Source organism: Alligator sinensis, unplaced genomic scaffold (assembly GCF_000455745.1).
Source record: "Alligator sinensis unplaced genomic scaffold, ASM45574v1 scaffold482_1, whole genome shotgun sequence".
Lineage (NCBI taxonomy): Eukaryota > Metazoa > Chordata > Crocodylia > Alligatoridae > Alligator > Alligator sinensis.
Window position 1 is genome coordinate 2,247,046 of NW_005842084.1, and position 25,263 is coordinate 2,272,308.

Genomic DNA, 25,263 nt, shown 5'->3' on the forward strand with positions numbered 1-25,263 from the left:
GAAAGAGAAGACCTTTAAACAGTATTATTTTTAAGAAGACTAGTATGAATTCACAAGGCCAAATTTACTGCAATCTATTTTAAGAAAAATATGCTAAACTAATTACAATTCATCCTACAGTTTCAATAATGTAGTTTTAAATTGCTTTTTTCCATATACTGGTTGAGGAAAGACATCTTCAACTAACTTTTAAGGACACTATAAATACTGCAAAAAAAGTAGTTGTGTACCACATTACTTTTCATATATACATATATAAAACTAATACGTAACTATATATTACTAATGTCTTTTGCCACATAAATAGGCATGTCAGGATTTGATTTTTAGACAAACACTAGTAAACCATGATTTAACCTTAACACCCACAGACCAATGTAAAAATATTTCCATTGGCAGTCATCAAAAATTATAGAAAGGGGACGTAAAAAAAAAAGTTCAGGACAAGAGTAGGGAAATTGGGGGCAGAAGGTGCTGTTAGTGCATACACATGTACACATACACACACAGAGCAGGAGCTGGGGGCTGTGCTGGCAGGGAGCAGGGGCATTGGAGGGGCAGGGCTGTTGCAGTTAGGAGCCTGGTGCCACCACACACTCACTCAGCCAAGATCCCAGCTGGGGATCAGGTGCCAAATTCCTGGTGAGCCCAGCCCAGCCCCTGCATGACTGAGGAAGAAGCCAAACTCCCAGAGAACCCAACCTGGCTCCTGCATGATCAGGTATTCTTTACTAATTTATACATACCTACCTTTTATATTTTAACATGGATTTTATAAAGCTTTTAACAGCATACTGTCATGATTGTCTGCCCCCCGCCCCCGCCACACCTGAGAAATCCTGAAAATTTAAATAACTAAAAACTGACAAAAATCAATAGACATGCTTGAAGATCAATATCAATTTTAGCCATTAATTTTTTTTTTTAAACAAAAACAAAATTCTGCCAAGCCTAAACAAGCAATAAACAACAAACTGAGACTGGCACTATGTTATGCAGTTGAGCGAAGTATGTACTTCTCCGAGATATACACATACACACACACGCATACACACACTAGCCAACTGCCTATCAAGAATGATGAGGTGGGGGTGGTATGAAGTGCCGCCACCAAATGCCCCATGCTACCGCTTTTCTACATCTTTCAGGGAGCAGGGTAGGGGAGCTGCTGGCCTTGGCTCCCCGACCCTCTATCTAGTCCTCAGCGCAGCTTCAGAATCATGGCAGTGCTCCCCCATACTTGAAGCACTCTGAAGAATGCCAGGGGGGACGAGAACAAAGCCCCAACCCCCATCTTCCCTCCTGCTGCTTGGGGTCCAGGCCAGTTCCCCACCTCCCGACTGCAGTGGCAGGGGGAAAGGAGGAGCGGGCCCGGGCCTGATGCAGGAGAGAACTGGGCCCGAGGGCAAGGAGAAGCTGAGCTGCTGCAGCTGTGGGACACAGGGGAGCAGCAGGCCCAGGCCGACCTGGCAGTGGCAGGGGGATGGGAGGAGCGGGCACCCCGCACCACGTTGGGCCCGGGCCCACTCCTCCCGCCCCCTTCCCCATTTACCTGCAGGGAGAAGGGCAGGGGGGCGAGGCCAGAAGCAAGGCAGGGGGCCTTACCCCCGCACTCCATCCTGTGTCCCTATCATCACAGCGGTAGGCTGCCTTCTTTGCGCTCTGATTAGCTGTTTATCAGCCAATCAGAGTGGGAATAAAGCATTATGGACAGAGAGACAGGCTTAGGATTTTATTATATTAAAATGTGCATTATCAGAGTAGTACATATTTTGCTCAACTGCATAACACAATGCCAGTCCCAATTTGTTACTTATTGCTGATGTCGTAAAATACATTAGTTATATTCACATCATTTAAGTACATAAACTGTTTAAGTTTATAGCATCTCTCAGCCCCACTACTACTTTGTAATGTAACTGTACTCCAGTTAACTGCACAGAAATGGTGAAAAGAAAGCAGCTGTCAAAGGACTGTCATAAGAAGCCTTCAAATTGATGCAAGCCAGTCAGTTTTACAGTTACTATGTTCCCCATTTTCAGAGCTTGTTACAGCAGCTGTGGAATTGACTAGTACCCCTAGTTTCAAGGCTTATAGCTGAAGTCCTAACAATTAGAACCCTCCAAAGTGACAAGAGCTAATCAGTTTCAAGGCTGCTCCTAGCACAGGACTGACTAACAGCACCTTGTGCCTAATGAGCACTGTTTACATAAGCTGGATAAATACCTGCCTTTTTCAGTTGAGACTACCTACTTAAAATAGAATACAATATGTATTATTTTCAGTCTTTACAACAGAAATGCTAGTATTTACTTTTCACAGCTCTGTAATTGCAGTCTGTCTCAAGGCCAACATGTTTAAAGCAGTTTTATTTATCTACTATAAGGCACTTTAAAAAATACTACTTGTGAGTTTAATTATTATTTCCAGCCAAATACATCTAACCAGAGATCATGAATAAAAATGTTAATTATCTAATAAGACGTTATGCAAATATAATGAATCAGTAGGGATTAAAAATCTGTCCGTGTATATATACACATGTTAAGCTTTATAATTAACTAAAATAAATATGTGTAGCTACAATGAGTTTTGCTGGTCAGCAAAATAATTATCAAACATAATATAAAAGCTATATTTAGTTATAAATAATCAAAACATATTTTAATGATTGCACCAAACAGTAATATTTACTTCTCTTCTAGGACCAATTATATTTCCTGTTTGAAGTTATTTTAAAGTTTCTCAGTTTTAAGATTGAAATTGCTATTTAAAATTTGGCAATTTAAAAACCAAGCTACCCTAAAGAGAATACTATTGAGGCTGGTACATCAACACTTAAACTTTCTAGTTTAAGTAAGTATGCAGACATCCTTTATATTTATTATGTAACACACTATATTTTTGGATCATGCTTTAAACACTTGAGTATGGACCTTCTGTAATTGTTAAAGAACACACAAGACTCTACTTACAGTGCTGAACACTTAATATGGAAAAAGTGCCCACCATATGTAAACAGTGAATTCTACCCTGGCTGTCCAACTTCTTGGGAGCCAAATGTAGATGCTGCATGTGCCACTTCACCCTGCCCCCAGGTGGGTTTCAGTTTCATAGTTGGTAGGGTCAGAAGGGACCTGAGCAGATCAAGTCCGACCCCCTGCCACGGCAGGAAAAAGTACTGGAGTCAAAGAACCCCAGCAAAGTGTTCGTCTAACCTCCTCTTAAAGACCCCTAGGGTACGAGCCAGCACCACTTCTCTTGGAAGTTGGTTCCAGATCCTAGCCGCCCTGACAGTAAAGTAGCGCATCCTGATATCTAGCCTAAATCTACCCTCTGCCAGCTTGTGACCGTTATTTCTAGTCACTCCTGGTAGCGCTCGGGGGAACAGGGACTCCCCCAATACCTGCTGGTCCCCTCTGACTAGTTTGTAAACGGCCACTAGATCCCCCCTCAGCCTTCTCTTGTGGAGCCTGCACAGGGTCAAGTGCCGCCGCCTATCCTCATAGGGCCTTCCCTGCTGACCCCTGATCATGTGAGTGGTCCTCCTCTGGACCCTCTCCATGTTGTCCACATCCCTCCTGAAGTGCGGTGCCCAGAACTGGACGCAGTACTCCAACTGCAGCCTGACCAATGCCGCACAGAGGGGGAGGATCACCTCCTTGGACCTGCTTGAGATGCATCTGTGGACGCAGGACAAGGTGTGGTTGGCCTTCCTGACCGCGTCCCCACACTGTCAGCCCATGTTCATTTTGGCATCAATAATGAAGGGTGCCCCCTGTGAGCCGTCTTCCCCCTCTGCCATGTAGGCAACCCAGTTCCTTCCAATGCTGTGTTGCACATGCAACAAAAAGCACCCTGGGTCCCCTGCTTCACATACTGCATGAGCAACCCCTCCTCCTTTCCCATGACACCCCACAGTGCACAAGCAGCTCAGCTCCCCCTGGGTAAGCATGCAATGCAAGCAGCCCAACTCCTTCCCCGACCATGCACACACCACACTGGCACCCTGGTCCCCTTCCCCCCATGCCACTCCACCCTCAGGATTAGAGGCAAACGGCGGAAGCTGGAGAGGGAAGGGGAACACAAACACCCTGGTCACCACTTCATCAAAAGGAATGAAGTAAGCAGAGGGTAAGCAGAAACTCACGGGCTGTACGTTAGTCCCTCACAGGCTGCCAATTGGAAAGCCCTGACTTACACTTTGTATGAGCCAGTCAGCATTGTGCACCAACTGTGTACACAACACTTGGTATACCAGCTCCACATGAACTACGCTCCCCAACTCAATATAGACAAGCCCTAAGCCTGTGGTTAAATATGGTGACATGGTATTTTTTCCTTGATCTTTTGGTCAGCAATGGAATTACTCTGAAAACAGTGCTACATATCAAAGGAACACATGCTCCTAGCTAAACTAAGCACACAGCATTGGCATTCCATGCTGCCTCTCTGAAAAACTATATGTATATTACAAGTCCCATTTCTCCAAGAACAGGGACTAGCCCATTGACCAAAAACTCCAGAAAAATACTTAAGTAGTTCACAACCATTTAAAACTACCCCCCACAACACACCCCACTCCACCCCCGCCCGGATCAAAATATGAAAGTCAGAGTTGACTAAAACTGAAAGAGAAATCTAAAGTCTCCTCTAGAACACTACTGGAAAGTCTTGAAACTACATGCCATGAGTAATCTTTCAACAAAATCCCTATATGAAACTGATGTGACAGCTGTGTCCATCATATCAAATGACCCATGGAGGCAATGCCTAGATGATTTAAGATTACACTGAGATATGTACAGAACAGCCTAATACATCTTCTCAGGCAGATTAACTGCAAAGGAAGAAAGAACTGCCAATGAAGATGGTGAAAAGAATAAGACATGATAGCAGCATAATTACACATAGAGAAATCTAATGATCCACTGGGATTCTGGTAATTTAAAAATGTAAACCGTGTTTCTTTAACAATGCAGATGTATTAAAGCAATTACAGCTACTAGTGGGTATGGTACAGTAAGATAATTATTGAAAATTAACAGATTAACAATGTTTTACCTTCATTAGGATTTTTTTTTTTTTTAAATCAACCTTCCATTTGATTTAGGGCGATATGTTAACCTTTTAAAGTGTGAATACCAGAAAACGACAGTGTAGTCACCAAAGCCAGATCCGGTACTAACACTACCACCATCTATTTCTGTTTGATATTTTCTTATTTATACAAGGATCATATTTGCTACCTTACGCACTACACAAATATGGCTTAAATGTTCAGTTCCTGAATGTATGACTTAGCATTTCAATCCGCAAACACAAGTTGTTCAAACAAGCCCAACCTACCAAACCACGCACATCACTCTGAAGATTGTACCCTACATCTCATGAAGCTACAAAAACTTTAAAACAAGTTACAGGGGAATTAGAAGAGCAAAGATTGGTAAGACAGTGATTAGCACCTGATACAGCACTGGTATGGCTCATTAGAAAGCTCGATGGAACCTGTAGATTCACCATTGATTAAAAGGGCTTAAATAAAACATCTAAAAAGGGAGCTGAGTATATCACCACACTCTGAACCTTAACTTAGATGCAAAAGCGGGAAAGAAAGTGAAGCTTCAGTAGCTGTTTCGATTCAGAGGAGATTTGGCCCATTCAGGGACCGAATCTTTGAATTGAAGACCAATTAAAACCTCAGAACCAATTCAGCAAAGATTTGGCTGGTTTGGAGATTCGGCCATAAACTAAGCAGGCAGCTAACACAGCTGCCTCCAGCTGGTAAGTCTCTTGTGGTTGGGGAAGGGGGGAGGGAACTGATGGGATGTGGGGGAGGGAGGAATTGGGACTGGGACAGGCTTGCAGCACCCAGTGCCCTAGTCTATGGGGAGGGGTGCAGACTGAGGCCCCCATGGTGTTGGCGGCAATAAGGCAGGTGCTGCCCAGCCAAGGCGGAGCTGCGGGAGGCTCATCTGGCAGGTACGTAGGGGTGGCCCCCACTGATGCGCACACACCTGGAGGAGGCATGGGGGCCATGTACTCCACAGATCTGTGCCTAGGGTGAGGCCAGGCTGCCTGCTGCTAGCTAGGAACCGGGGCCTGTGCCAACCTCTTCCTGGCGGGGGGGTGGGCTGGGCTGGGGCTGCACTCAAGAGCGGGCAGGAGCAGGGTGGGTAGCAGCAGCGAAGGTGGGTACAGGGAAGTTCGGGGTGGCTGTAGCCTACTCCATAACTCTGCCTCCCAGTGCCACTGCCGCCCGCCCCAAACAAGTATTTCAATGGAGTTTATTTAGACTCTAACTGAGAGGGGAAGTTTTCCTCATAATTAAAAGTGTGGTTTACCTGCTAATCCAACGCACAGATCTGAAAGTCAGTACCCTTTGTGCTTTCAGCCCACCCCTGATCCTAGCTCTGCTAGACTTCCAATGTTAAATCTGCCCCGTCAAGTAAGAAATATTTACCTGAAGTATCTCATGGAATTAGATGACTTCAGAGACTATAAAGTATCTTTAAAAACCAATGGGAAAAAGCAGTGCAAAGTGGAAGTTAAAATATTTTGTTTTTCTACCCGAAATAGTAAGAAATAAAAATCAACGTCTCCATGATCTGTGGAACTGCTTAAAAGAAAATTCCTAATGGACTGTGTGGACAAAATGTTAAGAAACAGAACATAGAGTGCAGTTCTAGATGCTACAAAACATTATTGAAAATTTGAAATGCAACACAAAGGTTGCTCCTTGCCCTAAACATACCTTAGGCATACAATTTCCATGTTACTATAGCTGTCAATGATAACCAAAGAGTTACTTTATATCCCTCCTGTTTAGAGAAAGTTCTAAAAACTCAAGAAAAATCTAACTGAACTGCAACCATTTCTGTAATTGAAAGCACAAGACCTGTGCAAAATGCCAACTGGTTATTGAAACTCCTGACTGAAATCTGGTCAAATATGGGTGCATAAATACCAAGTGGTACAGCATGCAGCTGTGAAAGGGATGATCCAAACATATTACATTATGAAACTACTGCATCCTTCATTTAATGAAACTGTATACAGGCATGTTGCATCATACCTGCATTTAACTTGCACAAATTCAACTATACATGGGTGGGGAAGGGGGGCGGGGCTTGAATCTGCACACGGCGCTGCCGCTTACCTGGAGGCCCGGCCACCACCACACTGCCAGCGGTGACTGCCTCTGCCTCCAAAACCTCCTGCTGCTGCCATGGAGCCGTGTCCAGAGCTGTGTGGCTGGGCGGCAGGCAGCCATCCCCACCACCCCCCCACGCTGCACCACTGCTGCTAGCCTCACAGCTCTAAGCACGGCTCCACCACAGCAGCGGGAGGTTTTGGAGGCAGAGGCAGTCACCGCTGGCACAGTAATATGCAATTTCACTATATGCGATTTTTGCCTTACGCACAGCCTTTAGAACGTAACCCCCACGTAAGATGCAACATGCCTCTACTGATATATTACTCATATTTACGGTCCTGGGTATGACTGTAAACTGCATCCGACTGGGGCTTTGCAGCAATGTGGTGGGGCTGCTCATGGCAGGGTAGCTCCTATAAAATACCAATGTTGCAACCTTCAAGAGTAGGGAATGAGCAATTATTTGGGCCCGCAAGCCACATAGGCAGTTTTGGGGAGCTGTCGCAGGCTGGTCAGTACTGGCCCCCATCCCCAACAGCACCCGTCCTCCCTTCTGCAACAGCCCAGAGCCCTGCAGCTCCTCCCCACCACCAGCACCCAGCAGCAGCTGAGCGCACAGCCCTGGCCCTGGCCTGGCCCCCACCCACTCCAGACTTGTCCCAGGAAGAGTGGACCAGCTCCAGACCAGCCAGGACCTACAGCCCCGACCTCGGTTCATCTCACACCTGCTCCTGACTGGCCCACCCACAATGAGCAGTGGCAGCAGCAGCCAGGCAGAAGCTGCTGCTGGCACAGGGGAAAAGTGGCCACCTCCCCCTCACCACTGCTGGACCCTTCTTGCTGCAACCACCCAGAGCCCATGCCCAGGCTGCCCTGTGGCTCCTCTCCACTGCCACCTCTGCCCCGCTGGGGGTGGTGGTGATAGTGGCAGAGAGGAGCTGCAAGGCAGCCTTGGCACAGGCTCTGGGAAGCCATGGTCTCCGGGCAGCCACAGCAAGAAGGGCCCAGCAGCAACTAGAAGGGTGGTGGCCTATATAACAATCCTAAATTCTCTGATTGAACTCCCCCCCCAAATTCATGGTTTTTCCATAATTAAAATGAAACGCCACTAGACAAACAGACAGACTGTTGAACACAATGTTTTATTGATATATTTACAATTTTTAAGCAATTTGGAAGCCTATTAGTGTCTCAATCATTATAATAAATGAAATTCTAAATACCTATATATTTTGGCATTTGATTTGGGGGTTTTTTTTTTAATCAAAGGAAAATCAGAGCTTCCCCTGCCCCCTTCACTCACCAGGACACAGGTCCAGTTACAGCTCCCCCAACCCCTACTTTGTGCCACTGAGCAGCCCTTATATGCCAGTATCCTACCTCTGCCATTGAACCTCACTCCCAACCCATAGCCCCCCACCCCCACTAGCCCTGCTGGTGCACCTCACTCCTGACCCGCAGCCCCCTGGCCCTGCTAGTGCCCCTCATGCACAAACCACTGGCCCCAACCCACGCCCCCCCCCCCCAGTTTGTAAGGAAAGGGATGGGTATGTGGGCACAGGGTGGGTGTGGGCATAGGCAATGCATGGGGGGGGCCATCTGACATCGCCTGTGCCACCCTCCCCCTCCCCGCCATCCCTCACCCCCATAGACTTTTCTTTTGGAGCTGTGGGAGCTGCTCTCCACCACATTGCCTGGCTGCCATTACTTGTGTACACATGCACATGGTGCCTGCTGCATCCTGCTCCCCAGACTCAAGCAGCCCTTTGCAGGCTAAAACCCATGGTTTCCAAAGTTTCTCCTTTAAAGGAGAAACATTTTTATTTTGCCACATTTTAACCCTGGATCCCTGCTCATTGCTTTTGACAACTTGTAGAATTCCTTTTTATTGCCCTTCTTATGTCCCTGGCCAGTTGCATCTCAAATTGTGCCTGGCCTTCCTAACTTTTCCCCCCCATTCCCATGTGGCGCTCTTTTATTTTTCCCAAGTTCTATGACCAAAGTTCCCACTTTCTACAGGATTCTGGTTACCTGTTACATTTCCTGTTTTTCTGTCACATCAGGATAACTCGCTCTTGCACCTTTAAGAGGACCTCCTTAAAATACAGGCAGCATTCCGGGACTCCTTTTCCCTATGCGGCCCCTCTGTGAGCTGCCACTCTGGGTCGCACATGCTGTGCTCTCAGCCCTGCTGCCCTCTCCCAGGCCCTCCAAAACGCAGCATGTATGACCTGGAGCAGCAGCGCACAAAGGGGCCACAGAGGGAAGCTGCCTGCTGCTGCAAGCTCCATGCTGCCTGGGTCACCCTTCCCCTGCGTGCATGGGAGCAGCGTGGGCAGCACACAGGGTTGTGCCCCTTGCTGCTGCCCCCACCTGCAGGGGAAGTGTGGCCAGGGTAGTGGGGAGCTCACAGCAGCAGGCAGCTCTCATGTGCCCACTGCTGTGCCCTCCCACGCTGGGCTTCACATGCTGCTTTGCAGAAGCGGCAGCGAGGGTAGCTCAGCAGGGAGCATTGCCAACATCAAATTTGCCATAAATGCCTGTTCTCTCATTTGTATTTTGGTAGAGCCAAAAGGTTTAATCCAAAGAGGAACCTATTACAAATTGTGTCCATTGATATTATTTATAAAAAATAAAAAATAAAATAAAATAAAATAAAAAAAAAATCACACTGCTGCACTGCATCAAGGGTGGTGTTATTGTACAGTGTTTGCATGTTTTAGTTTTACTTAAATTAGTTTGACATGTTGATTTTAGGCAATAAAAGCCATTTTAGAAGGGTCCATTTAGATTTCTGTAGATAATCAGCATCTGTTGCTAATCAAACTGAAATGATTGGCAAATTAAACCCTTTAATTAGTATTTTGCATAATCTGCACAAATTGTTGTTCATTATGTTTATGAAGGTAAGAAGGGATACCCATGCTACTTAAGTAATAAATGCAATGGAAGAATACCTATCTAACCCCATAATTTTATGCAAAGAATCACCAAAGACCATATGTGCAGAAAGAAACATGCAATGCTAGAACTACTGCAACAAAATGCTGCAGTTTATTATATAGCCATTATAGTTTCATAGTTGTTAGGGGCTGAAAGGGACCTTACAGATAATCAGGTCCAGCCCCCCTGCACATGGGCAGGAAAGACTTCTGGGTTCAAATGATCCCAGCAAGATGGGTGTCAAGACACTTTTTGAAGATCACCAGGGTGGATGACTGTACCACCTTGGGGGGGAAGCCTCTTCCAAACCCTCAGCACTCAGCTTGTAAAAAAGTTTTTCCTCATGTCTAGCCTGAAGTGATCTTCAAATCAGCTTGTACCCATTGTTTCTTGTCGTCTCCTGGGGGGCCTTGGTGAATAGCTGCTCCCCCAAACCCTGATGTATGCCCCTGATATACTTATAGGCTGTAACCAAGTCCCCCCTGAGTCTTCTCTTCTCCAGGCTGAACAATCCCAAGTCCCTCAGCCTCTCCTCATATGTCTTATCTCCAGGCCTCTAATCATGCATGTGGTCCTCCTCTGGACTCTCTCAAGCTTCTCCATGTCCTTCTTTTAGTGCGGTGTCCAGAACTGGACACAGTACTCCAGCTGTAGTCTCACCAAGATCAAGTAAAACGGGAGAATGACATTCTTTGCCTTGCTCGAGATGCCTCGGTGGATGAATGCCAGTGCTTGGTTATCAATAGGAATAGCATGCCAATTCAGAAAGAAAGCACAAATCTTCCCAGCTATCCTCCTGTAGCACAGAGCTGAAGCTCAAGTAGGGTTGGGCAAGTTTTCTTCAACTTTCAGTCTATTTGACTGTTTCTGAATCAGTTCATAACCAAGACTTCAGTGGTGTCCTCTACCAATATTCTACTGTCCAGTAGTTAGAACACTAATCTGAGAGCTGGAGATACAAGTTCATCAAGACTTTCTATATGGCACATGACAGTGCTATGACTACATTACCATTAGTTCTGGAAGAGGAAACGGTATACCTCTCTAGGGCTAACACTTGTAAAATGGATTCAATGGCAAATCTGAAGCTATGAATAAAACAACTTAACAGGAGAAGGGGAACCACAGTCATTAAGAGGTGCCTGTACCTTAAGGTGCTCCTTCAGTGATACAAGTTAGCAAAACCACTGTGAAATTATGCCTGAATGGAACAGAGTTAAGAGTGAATACAAGTACAGCCCGAGTGTGCGTGCGTCTCTCTCTCTCTCTCTCTCTCGCTCATATATTCAGGCAGGTGCACTGCCTCTGTTGTACCGCTTCCTTAATGATTCCAATGTGACTCTTGAAGCCAGTGGTACATGGGCCAGTCACACCTGCTCACAGCAGCGTTTATCTCCACATGGCTACTGCCACCACCGCCATAGGGTGAAACTGCCTCACACTTCTCCATTTTCAGGAAGCATCTCCAAGTCAGAGAGGAGATCCAGCACAAGTGGTGCAGCTGCCCACTTTAATGTGGGCAGGGATGGTTCTTTCAGTTTAGGCTCCAATAATAAGATTTAATTACTAATTAAATTATAATGTTTATATTATTATATTCCTAATGCATTCATATTCATTTTTAAATGCATTAACTGAAGGTACACTTTCTTTGTTAATGGATTTAATGAGATTGGCCCAGGACAAGGCTAACCTATGACAGGGTATTCTGGGTGGGGGGAGAGGGGAGGGGAGGGGAGGAGGGCGGGGAGTTAAGTTGATGACCTCAAGGTGTGGGCTTCGACCTGGTGGACCAGGCAGTGGAGAAGAAGTGACAGACTATCTATCTGTAAACTTGACAGAAAGAAGCTAAGGCAAAGAGGACAGCCCAACCCAAGTCTGATGGCCTTAAGCCAGTACATACTGTTGCAGCGGATGTCTGTGGCCCTGGAAAGTGGACCCAGAGCTAATCAGGTACAGCTAGAGTAAACTTAGGTGGGACCACCGTGATCAACCCGTCAAAGGCCTATCACCCAAAACCCCTTTTGCCTCCAAGAGGCAGCTGCCCTGTCGAATAAAAACATCAGGACATGGCAGGTGAGATAACAGGGCAGGACCCTGACGGGGCAAAGAGGCAGTACCGTGGGATCCAGGTGATGTCAGAACTCACTGTTACACACATACAGTTAAAATGTTTTGTTTCACTTTATTATTCATGTTTCAGAAGCCAGAGTTAGTTTAAGGAGAAGTTGATTACTCCCTTTGAAATGAAGTACTCTGCAAAGTGAATACAACCTATTTTAATATATTAGTGTGATAATGTTGTATTTTACTGTTTCATTGTTTGTTTAACAGAACGTGTTTAAAAAAAATACCCTCCTTTTATGGCTCTTTTTGTTTATAGCACATTTCTTTTTATGCTTCCAATTAAATCTATGATGGCATGCATTCTTTCAAATTTGCCATAAATGCCTGTTCTCTCATTTGGTTTCAAGCATATCTCAGCAAATCTGGTGCTATTTCTGAAGTAAAAAGTAACAGATTCTGATCTTTGCTCTAGGCTACCAGACAAGCACAATGTTTTAGCAGAGCAAATTACAAAATTCCAAGCAGCAGAAAAAGAAATTAAATGCTGCTGTGATAAATGCAAGCTGAAGCTATGGTTATGATTAAATGCAACTTTCTACCTTAAGTTTCCACCAACTAAAATAATACCTTGGCACCATAAGTGGATGAAGCAGAAATTTTTGTTTGACACATCTACAATGTTAAGTTACAAGACTGCAATTAGAGTACATTACACACCTAGAATCAAAATGGATAAAGGGTTTAATAGGAACATGATCCTTTAGTAATTAGGTAAGTTAAAAAATCCAGTATCACCTCACTTCTAACTCTTTAGCAAAACCTAGTTACTCTTCCATTACTCTGGCTTTGGTTTTAGAAATTTCATAAGGGTATTCTTTCCAAAGACAGACATAATATACTTACATACTTGCAGTGCTAAATTACAAATATTTATATAAACCACCCCAATGCATAGATAAGTCTTCAAGAATATGCAGAAATGTGTTCTCTCATAAATTCTTTGATCGCAGAACTAGAAATTAAAGAACTATGTCTCATTTGTGTAACTTAAACCTTCTAAAATTTTTCTTTTAAACTGAAACAAAGTTATCGGGGGGGGGGGGGGGGGGGACCCCCCCCCAATTTTATTCTTTCCTTCTACTCTGCGTAACATGCCAGCTGCTGGCAGTTGCTCTACAGAACATTAGCTCCTCCAGCTGACTATTCCAGGCACCTGTTATTCTTCCCCTAAGAGAATACAAAATCCTGTAATAAAATAATCAATCTCAACAGCAAAACAAGATTTTAACAATCTAAATGATTTTTCTACCAAAAAAAAATAGTTGCCTCTAAATAAAAATGTATATGAATTCGACTGAAGTTAGGAAAGACATAATAATGAATAACTTGTGTTAGCCTGAAACCTTATATATCACTTTATAACCAGATCCTGAGCTAAGAGAAAGGGGAACAACAAGACAAGACAATCCATGGGCAGGGGACAGGGGAAGAGGGAGAAATGAATTAATTTTGTTTCTGGGGACATCCACAGAGAAAAGAAACCATGCCTGTCCTAACAAACTCACAATCTAGATCAGCAATTCTAAACACAAATCAGCACAAGGTCCTTTTAAGGGTACCATAGGTGTTACACAATATTAGCACTACTAGATTTGCAAACACCTACACAATTCACAAGATAAACCCAAAGATTTCAAAAAGAAGTCCATAGCATCAAAAATATTCTGCCCTGTTGGGGTCTTTCTGAGTTCTTGCAAAAGAATTGCTATTATTTTTCTATAGTTAAAACTGAACAAAAGCTAAGAACTAAGAGCTGGCATTTTCCAAGGACTGCCTTGAATCTAAAGAAGTTGAGAACCACTGACCCCAGAACAGGAAACAACATATAAGATCAGTGATCAAAGTGCTGACTAACAATAGCATGATAGTATAAATTTGAATTAGAACAAGCTTTGTCCTCCCCCATCACTGGAAATTACTTGTTCCCAGTTACACCTTCAAATCAGCTAATTTCCCATAGGCACTAAAGTAGAAAATAGTCTGGGCTCAATTAGCAAGCTCAGAAAAGGCGTTGTTTGGGATAAAGATGTACAAGGTTAACCCAAAGACTAACTGCATCTTGTGAAGGTTACTGAACGATGGAATATAAGGAAGAGGTTAATATCATGCCAAATTTTGAAAAATAAAAAAATACACTAAAACTTATAAGGTGGGTGAACGGGAAGAAACTACTGGAGGGATTTTCAAAAGTGGGCTGCATGGCCAGAACAAAATAACAGAAAAAAATAGGGCTAGTAGTTCAAGGCAGCATTATCTCCGTCTAAACCATCCCAGTCTAAACCTGTTCTTAAAATCCTTCCAAAGATGGAGATTCTAAACCTGTCTAGATAAGCCATTCTGATGCTTAATCACCGTCATAGTAAGCAAGTTCTCCCCAATAGCCCACCTAAATTTCTCTTGTTGCAATTTAAGACTGTTCCTCCTTGCCCTGTTCATTGCAGCAACAGAGAATAGCCTATCATTATCTTTTTTATAGGCACTCATCTGGAATTCTAAAACTAATCAAATCTCTCCTTCAGTCACTCTTCTCCAAACTAGTAGTTTCAGATCATCCACCATTTTCTCATAAATCATATTTCTTAGAGTTCTAATCATTTTTGCTGTTCTTCACTGGACTCTTTCCAATTTATCCACGTCTGGAAGTGTGGTGTCCAAACTCAACATAGTAGCCAGAGAGAGGCCTCAGTGGTGCTGAAGAGAGTGGAAAGATCAACTCCTTTGACTTGCAGGGAACACTCTCATTTAAAAAAAATAACTAAAAACCCAATAATGGTATTTGCCTTTTTTGCAACAAAAGCACACTGGTGGTTCGTATACAACTTACGGAACTCTATTATCCCCCCAAATTCTTTTCTGCAGTACTGCAGCCTAGTCAGTCATTCCCCAATCTGTGCATGTGATCAAGTGCAGGACTTTACACTTTTCCTTAAATGATAAACTGGAGAAGTGGTCCAAAATGAATCAAAGTCATTCTAAATACTAACTTTAGTCTGCAATGCCTCTGCAATTCTACCTAGCTTGATGTTATGTGCACAGTTTGCTAACCATGCAGTCAATCCTATCTGCCAAATCTTTAATAAAAGACCAATCTGAGAAAGATCACTGGGGGAGCATTTCCAATTGATTCACTGATGACCACTCCCTAAGCACAGTGATCAAACTGCTTATGTATCCACTCTTTAGTAATTTCATCTAGAATGTTTCTTTAGCTTTCTAATAAGATTCCTATGCATCTCCTGGGCTTTTCAGCTGTTGCTCTTCACATATTCCAGGCATTGCTACTTCTAAATCAGGGTTATCCAACTTCTCAGTGGCCAGTGGTGGCACCAAAAGGGCATGCCCACACAGGCTGCACTAGTGAGAGCCAAGGACCCCCACCCTGGGACTACATAGCATGTTCAAGCAGCCCCGCTCCTCCCCCCACCCCAGTCCATCCCACACGTGGTGGGAGCTCCTGCCTGCCACTCCCACCACGCATACATGGAAGCAGCTCCCTCCCGCATGTCCCCTTCCCCACACCGCACATACATGGAGGCAGCTCCTGCTCCCTCAATTCACCAGCCTTAGGCTTCCAAGTACCATATCACCCCTGGGACAGGATCACAAAACAGAAGCCAGAAGGGAAGCCCAAAGCCCCAAACTGCTGCTGCAGCCAAAACAAGAGGAGAAACAGTGGCCAGGTGAGAGCCTAGAGACTGCAGCCTAACTCCCTGTGGGCTTCATGCAGCCCAATGGCAACCACTTAAGCAGCTCTGTCCTAAATCATCCTCACCCAATGCCTGTCCAGTCTCTTCTTAAAAACCTACAATGGAGAGTCCACAACTACCCTAGGCAGTCTACTACTCTGCCTCAGTGTTCTAACAGTACAGAAGTTTTTTCCCAATATCTAATCTAAATTATGTCATACCCTCTGAAACAAGGGAGAACAATTGTTCTCCCTATTTATTGCAGACTTCCATGTATTTGAAGATCACTAGTTTGTCTCCCCCTTAGTCGCTTTCTCTCCAAGCTAAACAAGCCTAGTTCTCACAACTCTTCTTCATACACCTTGTGCTAACCGATTCATTCAAATTAGTCAAAAGCTCCTAACCCTCTCTAGTCATCATGACCTGCAGCTTTTCTTCCTTTTTGTGTAATTTTTGCTAGCCATCCAGTTGCAGCTTATTTTTTTTTTGTGACAGCAGAAGCAAAATAGCTGTTGAACAGCCCACCTTCTTTGAGTCTTCTGTTATTAGCTCACCCAGGCTATTTAAACCTATATCTTGGCCACAGTTTAAAGATATAAATAAAGAAGAATCCTGAATTGCAGAGCTGAATATTGTATTATTAACAGTGACAGAGTAAACAAGACCATGTTAAATGTAAGCTAATGAAAATGACATCCAAGATGGAAAGTCATCAAAATAGATTGGAATACAGAATTAAAAATGAAAAAAAAAGAAAATTAAAGAGGGGACAGGAAGATCTGCAAGTCACCAGATTACAGATGACAACTGAAGCAGGCTGTACTTTTATGCTTTTTGTTTGAGAAAGCATTAAGAAAAAGAGAGAAAATTCTTTTTGTTCAAGAAAGCATTAAGAAAAAAAAAGGTACTTCACAGGAAGTGGAAAAAAAGAAAGGCGGCCCCCTAAAAAAAAAAAAAAAAAAAAAAAAAAAACACTTTGAAAGCCTAAAGAGAATAAAGGTAAAAGGAATATGATAAAATGATTTAAAAGCCATAAAGACAGGGAGAAAAAGAAAAGGCCTTGAGATTAAATCTACAACCAGATGATTAGACAATTTGACAAGAGCAGCTCCAGTGGAATGCTTAAGGCAATTAAAAGGGTTCCAAGATGCAAACAGAGTAGTAGAAGCAAGCAATGACTGATTAATTTAGTGACAAACAAGAAAAGATAAAGCAGTTGCACTAAAACATGAGGTCATCATACTTATGTTGTCTGTCTCTGTCCTTTTCAGTGAAGGGTAAGAACACCAAAATAAATACAAGACTGCAAAAATCACTGAGGCAGACAGGAGTCTTCAAAGCAGGAAGAGAGATAAAAACCACCTCTTTTATTTTATTTTTTTAGTTTTCTTTTAAAAAGTTGAATTACTGCAAAAAGAAGAGGATTTTAAATGAAAGAGTAGTTGCAAATAAGCAGAGTGAAGAGATAAGCATCAATAAATGAGAGAAATATTCCTGGCCAACAGAAGTATCACAGCGCTTAAGAACAAAATGGTGCACATGCTGGGGACAGAAGCAAGAACATGAGCTGTTAATGAATCTTTTGGGGAGTTATAGAAATTGAAGACACTAAAGATGAAAAGTAGAGACAGATGAAAGGAAGAGCCAGATATCTAAATCAAATAAAGGTTTGCTCAGATTTCACTATACAAGGGATATATGTAAAAGGAAAATTTCCTCTGTGGATAAGCAAATAACAATGAATTTTTGTTGTAAAAGAACCAAAAATGTCATTTCAAATGCTAATAACTACTTGTATGCAAGCTGTTTCAAGCTCCAATTCAGCATATTTCTTACAAAACCATTGCTGAGAAAGCTAAAAGTATTAATGTAACTAAATCAAAGAATCAAACAGCAATTAGCAATTGCTAATTACAAAACAATAAAGTCTGTACAGTGAACTTTAACATGAAAAGAGAGAGAGAAAGGAAGATATACTCTGACCACATTAAGACAATCAGATTCTTAGAGAAGCTAATTTCATTTCTTATCTGTGTGGTAAAAATATGTTATAATCTAGTCATTATGATTTTGCAATAACGTTTGTGTAGCAGCTGTGTGGTAAAAATGTCTCATCTCCCTACACAAAGGCTTCACAGCTGAGAACTGTTTAGTTTCACTACATAATTGCTTCTGCATATTATCACACTTGCTTCTGCTAAGGTATGTAGGCCAATGATAGATTTACGAGTAGCACTAGACTTTTGCAGACATAGCCAGGAACAGATACAACAAATAACTCCTTACGAGAGAGAAGAGAAGAGGGACAGGGAGAGATGCTGATGTGAAGAACTCAGACCTTGACCAAAGAATGACCGAAATGGACTTAAGGACGGCCCCAGGGAGGAGATTTAAGATGTAAATGAGACATGTATGTAAACCGTCATAGAACATGTACCTGCTAGACATATGTTGTAAGACGTAATACTTGAGCTGCCAATAACTACGCGACACGTTAGAATCTTTTGTTTATGTTAGCTATAAAAAGAAACCCCAGACTCTGTTTGGGGTCGACACGGATTTGAGTAAATTAAGCTCCCTTGTCGAACTTGTTTGCAAACAATAAATCTGAAATTAGACCCAGCCTGTGTGTGAGACTCTCTCCTAGAGGTGAATTGGACAAGCCTCCAGGGGCACGAAACTAGCCGTTTGTGCAACATCTGTTTTACAGGATACTCAGAAGCCCCAAACAAGATTAAGTAGTTAGTTCAATTATGCATGCATACATAGCATCAAAGAACATGCAATCCAAGGAAAGCAATACATGGAGTTGGGGGAAAGATTTAAATGTACATGGAATTGTTATGCTCTCATACTTATTATTGCCCCAATTAATGACTGCCTCACGAGTCAAGTTCCAGAAGCACTGACCTGGGATGGGAATGATCAGTAACCATGCATTATGGATAGGGCCCTACCAAATTCACAGCAGAAGTGGGCTGTGCTGCAGCTCCTTTCATCTTGCAGTTACCATATTCCCACCCACCTTTGATTGGTGGAAGGGTCCCACTCACAGTTTGCTCCTGTTCAGCGGGGAAGCAAAAACAGCAGTTTTAAATATGACACTGTTTTTGCCTCCCCATTGGTCAGCAGCAAGCGGCAGGCCCCCCTCAGCCATCAGCAGCAGGGAGGCAAAAATAGCGCAGGGAGGCAAAAATTTACAATACGTCAAAGCAGACCCAATTAATCAAGTCTGCTGAAAAATGCTAATTAGCATGCTCTAGCAGCCTCAGCATCTCATGTATTCAGCATCCCCGCGCTGTAAAATGGCAACAAAGGCACTTTAACTAAAGCTCATTGAACAAACTTTAGTTAAAAACTGCCCCCACCACCATTTTGAAATGCAGGATGCTGAATACACATGACGCAGCAGCTACTTTAATTGGAGCAGTTCCCGAGATGCCTCTAGGGCATTTTTATACCTGTGTGCAATGCAGTGCCAAGCACTTTTGAAAGACCCTGGCGCTGCATCGTGTGCATTTGTATAAACGGCAAAATGTGCACTGTGCGGGCCGGCTCCTGGTCCCGTCCTCGCTGGGCACGAGCCGGGCCTGTCTGTGTGCACGCGGGCTGCGGCCGGCAGCCCGGGCACGCGGGGCCGGAGAAAAACCGCAGGGTGGAGTAGTACGCTCGAGCTAGAATCAGTCACGGAGGCGTAATGGTTGATTGAAAAGATTATTTTACTTACACCCCAGGTGGTCGTGGTGTAGGCTGGTCAGCTTTCCAGGCTCAGCTCCGCTTGAGTTCTCGGTGGAGGACTCTAATAAACTCGGTTCCTTGACCCCGGAGTGAATCAGGCTCCGCAGGGCTCAAGAATTCGTTCCCACGGAGCAGCTGTATCTCCGTGAGTGTTACTCGGTTCCCAGGATCCTCGGAGTGGTTGTGCGAGCCGGGAGCGATATGCGGACCCGTCTTTGCGCACGCGGGCTGTGGCCAGCAGCCCGGGCACGCGGGGTCAGAAGGGACGGCGGGGCGGTAAGGAACGCAGGGGCTAGAATTAGCCACAGAGGCGTAGTGGCTGATTTAAAGATTGTTTTACTTACGCCGCAGATGGTCGCGGTGCAGGCAGGAAAACTTGCTTGACTTGCGGTTACAGACAGGAAAGAAGAGAGGCGGGCAAGAGTTCTCAACTCGCGCACTCTAGCCCAATCCGGCTGAAGGCTCTAAGCACGCGAGCCCGTCGTCTCAACCGAAGAGAGTACTCGTACAAAAGAGCTCCGAATAAACTCACACGAAGTTTGCTAGGCTCCGTGGAACTTGTGCTCTGAGGTAGTCCGGTCGTCTGAGCAACTATGTCAGTTGTAGTGCGCAGGTTTGTTATTACCCTGAAATAGAATAGTTTTCTGATAAGCATACTGTTAGGTTTACAATAATTTAGATTATTAGGAAGTATTAGCTTTACAGCTGAATACAAGGCATGACCTGTGGCCTAGCAATGCAGCTGACCACAAGGCAGATTGATAGCTAAGCCTTTGCTTGTGTCAAGTAATCATTTTAACTGTATTAAGCATTTTCTGAGTTAAAAGCAGCAAGTATCTCTGTGTCTGTGTGCTGAAAAATCAGCTACAGCAAGAAGTAAGATAAGACAGGGAAACCATTGTTCTGGGTGCACTGGTTGTGTCCTTGAGAAGTATCTACTACTGTGTAAGGTTTTGCTAACATATTATAATGTTACTGTTACTTAACTTTTAACTTTTAAAAAGTGCTAGTTCAGCTTAATAAAAATATGCTGTTACAAAGATTTAAAAAGCACCGCCCAAGTATTGCTTTTTTTGTTAACCATGAAGTCTTGCCTTGTTATAATAAGTATAAAAGATCACCTCACCCTTAGGGGGGGGCCATTTTGCCTTTTGCTGGCTTTATGGTCTTTGCTCGAGCAAATAAACAGCTGTCTTTCTTTACCCGCTTTGTCTGTCAATCAAATTACAGCTAGACAACGAACCTTAGGGAGGTTTCTCCCACCACAACATGCACCAGTTCTGAGAAAATGGTGGCAGCACATCAACACAGTCAAAGGTGTTTTAGTTCAAAAGTGCACCACTGCCATTTTCCAAACACTGATGTGCCACCGTTTATACAAATGTGCATGACACAGCGCCGGGCATGTCAGCTTCCATGCAGATCAGACCCGATTAATCAAAGGTACGTTGCAGCATGATAAAGGTATGTGTATAAATGCCCCTAGTGGCCTGCAGAGATCTAGATAACCATGTGGTAGTTCGCCCTTGTTTCTGAAGACTAAAAAAAGATGCATTAAATGATTTTCCCGTTGGAAAAAAATTAGCAGATGTCAGTACTATGATAGTGAAAGGAGGCAGTCTATGAAACACTATACAAGTTTCAGAATCCTTGCCTGCCATAAAAACACTATAATAAGCAAAACAACAAAGCTCGGGAATACTGCTGCACAGCATCATCTTTAATAAGTATCCAACACGAAAGATTAACCAAAAAAATTCTACTCCCAGGTTACAGTAGCTATACTTTATACACAACAGCTGCAATAACAAGATAGTGCAACAGTCACTGTCTTGCCTTCATAAGTGAATTCATACTTTCTGCTACCCCAAAAGATAGATTTTTAGAAACTGCACTAGCAAGATCCCTATGGCCTTAACAACAACATAATATGCTAGAGTGACCAGCTCCCACTTCAGGACAGAAGTACCTCAACAGTCAAAAGAGAACAGAACATGTCATTTATCTGTAAAATAGTATGCTGTTTTACACAACTGCCTCACACAGTATGACACTTGTTTTGAGACAAACATTTCCCTCAGATGTAAAAATACAATCTTAATTTGAAAATACTAAATTGTTAATCACACAAAGCAAAAAAAATGAATATTCACCATTTCCCCTGAAATATCTTTAAATCTATTTTAGTTCCTTTTTCTGCCAGAAACTGTCAGGCACCATCATCAGCTGTAATTGCTCATTTCTAGTAAAATTTAATGCTTTAATCTCCTAAGTTAAATGCAAATCTCACAACTGCACACCTGTGTTTGCATATTCCCTTTGATGGGCCCTGTCACCATAAATGTCAGTATTTACTTCTCTTGAGTGTTGCTTCAGGACTAGCTGTGCTCCTCTTGTAGCTGACTTTGCATATAAATTCTGTAACATATTTTTGAGAGTTGAAAATTACAAAGCCCATTTGAAATGTTTAATTATTTATATAAATTCTATAGCATTAACCTTTGGAAAAAAAAAAAAGCTTCTCAGGGACAAAATACAGGATAGACACCACAATATGATAGGAGGAAAAGGGAAAAAAAATGCACTGAATGCTTCTGGAATGGAAAGCATTTAAAATTGAGATTTTCCTCAATTACCATTTTAGATAAAGTATCCAATAGATTAAAATAATTTTAAAGGTTTATTTCCCCCCGTTAAATAAGAATTTGCTTTCTATTTTACATACAAGTATTTCTTGTTTGCTAACATATAAAGCCAGGATTGTACAACAGGTACCCCTTCCCAATCTACCAACGCCATCCCATTAAACCTGGATTAAACTACCAGAAAAGATGGTCTTTGTTGTCAGAAGAAAAATGTATCAAGCATAGTTACTCTGACAGCAAAAACATAAATGTAACCAAATAAACTCTCAACTACAACAGAGGCATTGTTCAGGATACATGCTTGAGTCTGGAGGCAGCAACTTGTAGAATCATCTATAATGATCTGTTGGGGGGGATAAGGGGGTGGAAGAGAACAAATAACTAAATAAATGAGATTGACCCATTTTCCTTCAAAATGAAATTTTGTGCCAGCCAGTTAACTTTTCATGCATCACTTCCCCAAAGATTTAAAAACCAAACTTAAAAACAAAATTTCAAAATGTATTTTTACATTATATTTTGAGAGGAGAAAGTATCTGTAAAGTATTACTTGGAGTCCAGGCAACGCCCCCTACTGCTGCAGGTTAAATCCAGCCCACAGGCCAAAGATTGCCAGCCCATACTTTAGAGGTTTGAAAAGCAATGGGTTTTTAGTGATCTCATTTTCAGTCATATGTATAGCTGGAAAAAATATTAAACAAGCTTTCAGACACAAAGTGCCCTTCTCAAGTAAAGAGCCAGAGAACCTGGATAAAAACATAGTAAGAGGTCGTAATAGGGTAAACTTTACCAATGTTCTCAAAGAGAAATTAGGATAATCTATTAGTTACCTAAAATGCTTAAATACTCATGTGAGAAGCAGGAGGAATAAGGAGGAAGAACTGGAAATTCTAGTAATTAGAAAATGATATGAAATTGAAATAATGAAGACTTGAGTACCGTCACGAAGCATGTAACCTATATAAGCAAGACAGGCAGGGGAAAAAAAAGACGTGTTGCCTTATACGAGATGCATGTTTGTTTGGAGCTAAAGTACATAGTAATACATAGCTGAAGTACATAGCAAAAGGCAGGCCTATTGAAAATCTCTGAATCAAGGTCAGTATGGAGAACAGCAAGGGTGATGCCAGGGTGGATGTCTGCTATAATAAAGCAGACAGGAGAGGTGGATGAGGCTTTCCTTAAACAACTAACCAATGTTTCCAAATTACAGGACGTAAGGGTTCTCAAGAGGGTCTTTATCGTGGTCTTTATTGAGGGAAACACAGCAGAGCACCGGCAGTCCAGCAAGTCTTTGAGTGTGTCGGGAATAACTTATTGATAAAAGTCCTAGGGAGCCCAAGTAGGGAAAAAGTTCTTTCAGTTGCTCCTCACAAACTGGAAGGAACTGGTTAACCTATACATTGACTCTAAACAATCTGTATTACTTTCTAAAACAACCTCTGAAACGTCAAAATTTTTCATAGTAACTGGTTACCCATTACTTACACTGACCAGGAATAGAAAGTATTCTTTTCATACTCTCTCTTCTCTTCACACCTGCCTCTCCTTGAAGAGCTTAGGAGCTTCTGCAAGTTTCACAGTTCCCTTTACCTTTCATACTTGATCTCTAGACTTCAGCATGCAACTCTGCAGATTATGAAGTCTCTCCAACACAAGTAGCAGTAAAATAACAGGAAAGTAGGACTGGAAGAGATCTCAAAGTCATCTAGTCCAGCCCCCTGCTTGAGGCAGGATAGCCCCAACTAAACCATCCCAACCAAGAGTCTGTTTAGACTGCTCTTGAAAACTTCCAAGGATGGAGCTTCCACAATTTCTCTAGGTAGCTTGTACCAATGCCTGACCATCCTCAGAGTCAGAAAGTTTTTGCTAATCTCCAATTTAAATCTCCCCTGCTGTAGCCTGAGGCCATTACTCATAGTCCTGTTCCATAGAGCAGGGTTTCTCAACCAGTGGGACACAAAGGTGCTCTAAGTGGGACTCGGGTCGCAGCGGCAAAACCAGAAGTGCCATGGTGGGACTTCTGGTTTCACTTCTGCACGCTTCGATTGGCCACTATGACCAACTTCCTACTTCCTACAAGAGACATTGAAGAGATTGCTGTCTAGCCAAGCTGGTCTACTGTTACACTTTCCATTTTTCTGTCACATCAGGATAGCTTGCACCTATGCCTTTAATACAGCCTCCTTATAGTACAGACAGCTGTCCTGGATTCCTTTTCCCTTCATAGCGGTCTCCTAGAGAATCCTGCCCACCTGTTCCCCGAGTTCGTTAGTCTTCTTTTCTGAAGTCCAGTGTCCCTATCCTGCTGCTCTCCTTTCCTCCCCTTATGATCTTCAACTATAATTTCATGGTCCCCTATCACCCAAATAGTCTTCTACCTTCACTTCCTCAACCATTTCCTTCCTTTTGTGAGCAATAAGTCAAGAAAAGCTTCCCCGCCTAGTTGGCCTCTTTACCATTTGTATCCATCCCTTACACCAGTGGTTCTCAACCTTGTGCAGGCCGGGCGCGAGCCGGGCCCTTTTTCGTGCTCTGCGCGGGCTGTGGCCAGCAGCCCGGGCACACGGAGTCAGAGAGGGCACGCGTCAAGCTAGAATTAGGCACAGACTCATAGCGGTAGATTTAAAGATTGTTTACTTACACCGGAGATGGTTGCAGTGCAGGCTGGAAAACTTGCTTGAGTTGCGGTTACAGACAAAAACAACACGAAAGATCACATGGAGTTTGCTAGGCTCCACAGAAACAGAGCTCCGGATGCCCTGGACAAGCGCGCCACCGAAATAGAAACTTCGTAGATATGTCTTATAAAATTTATCACTCGAAGACGGGAAGAGGTGGGCGATGGATCAGGTCGCCAAACTCCTCTGAATCTCACACAGGGTCTCTATTACCCTGCCGTGTACCCAGAGTCCCCACAAGATGGATGTGGAGTCCTCTTCGGCTTGGGCGGAAACCGCTCAAGCCT

At 43.3% G+C, this 25,263-nt stretch overlaps 1 protein-coding gene across 1 annotated transcript in view; it reads right to left on the bottom strand.

Annotated features, from left to right (window-relative positions):
• The window catches only part of PRIM2 (DNA primase subunit 2), a gene marked incomplete at its 5' end in the record, with an annotated part of 266,474 nt that overhangs the window by 224,505 nt on the left and 16,706 nt on the right, over positions 1-25,263 (bottom strand).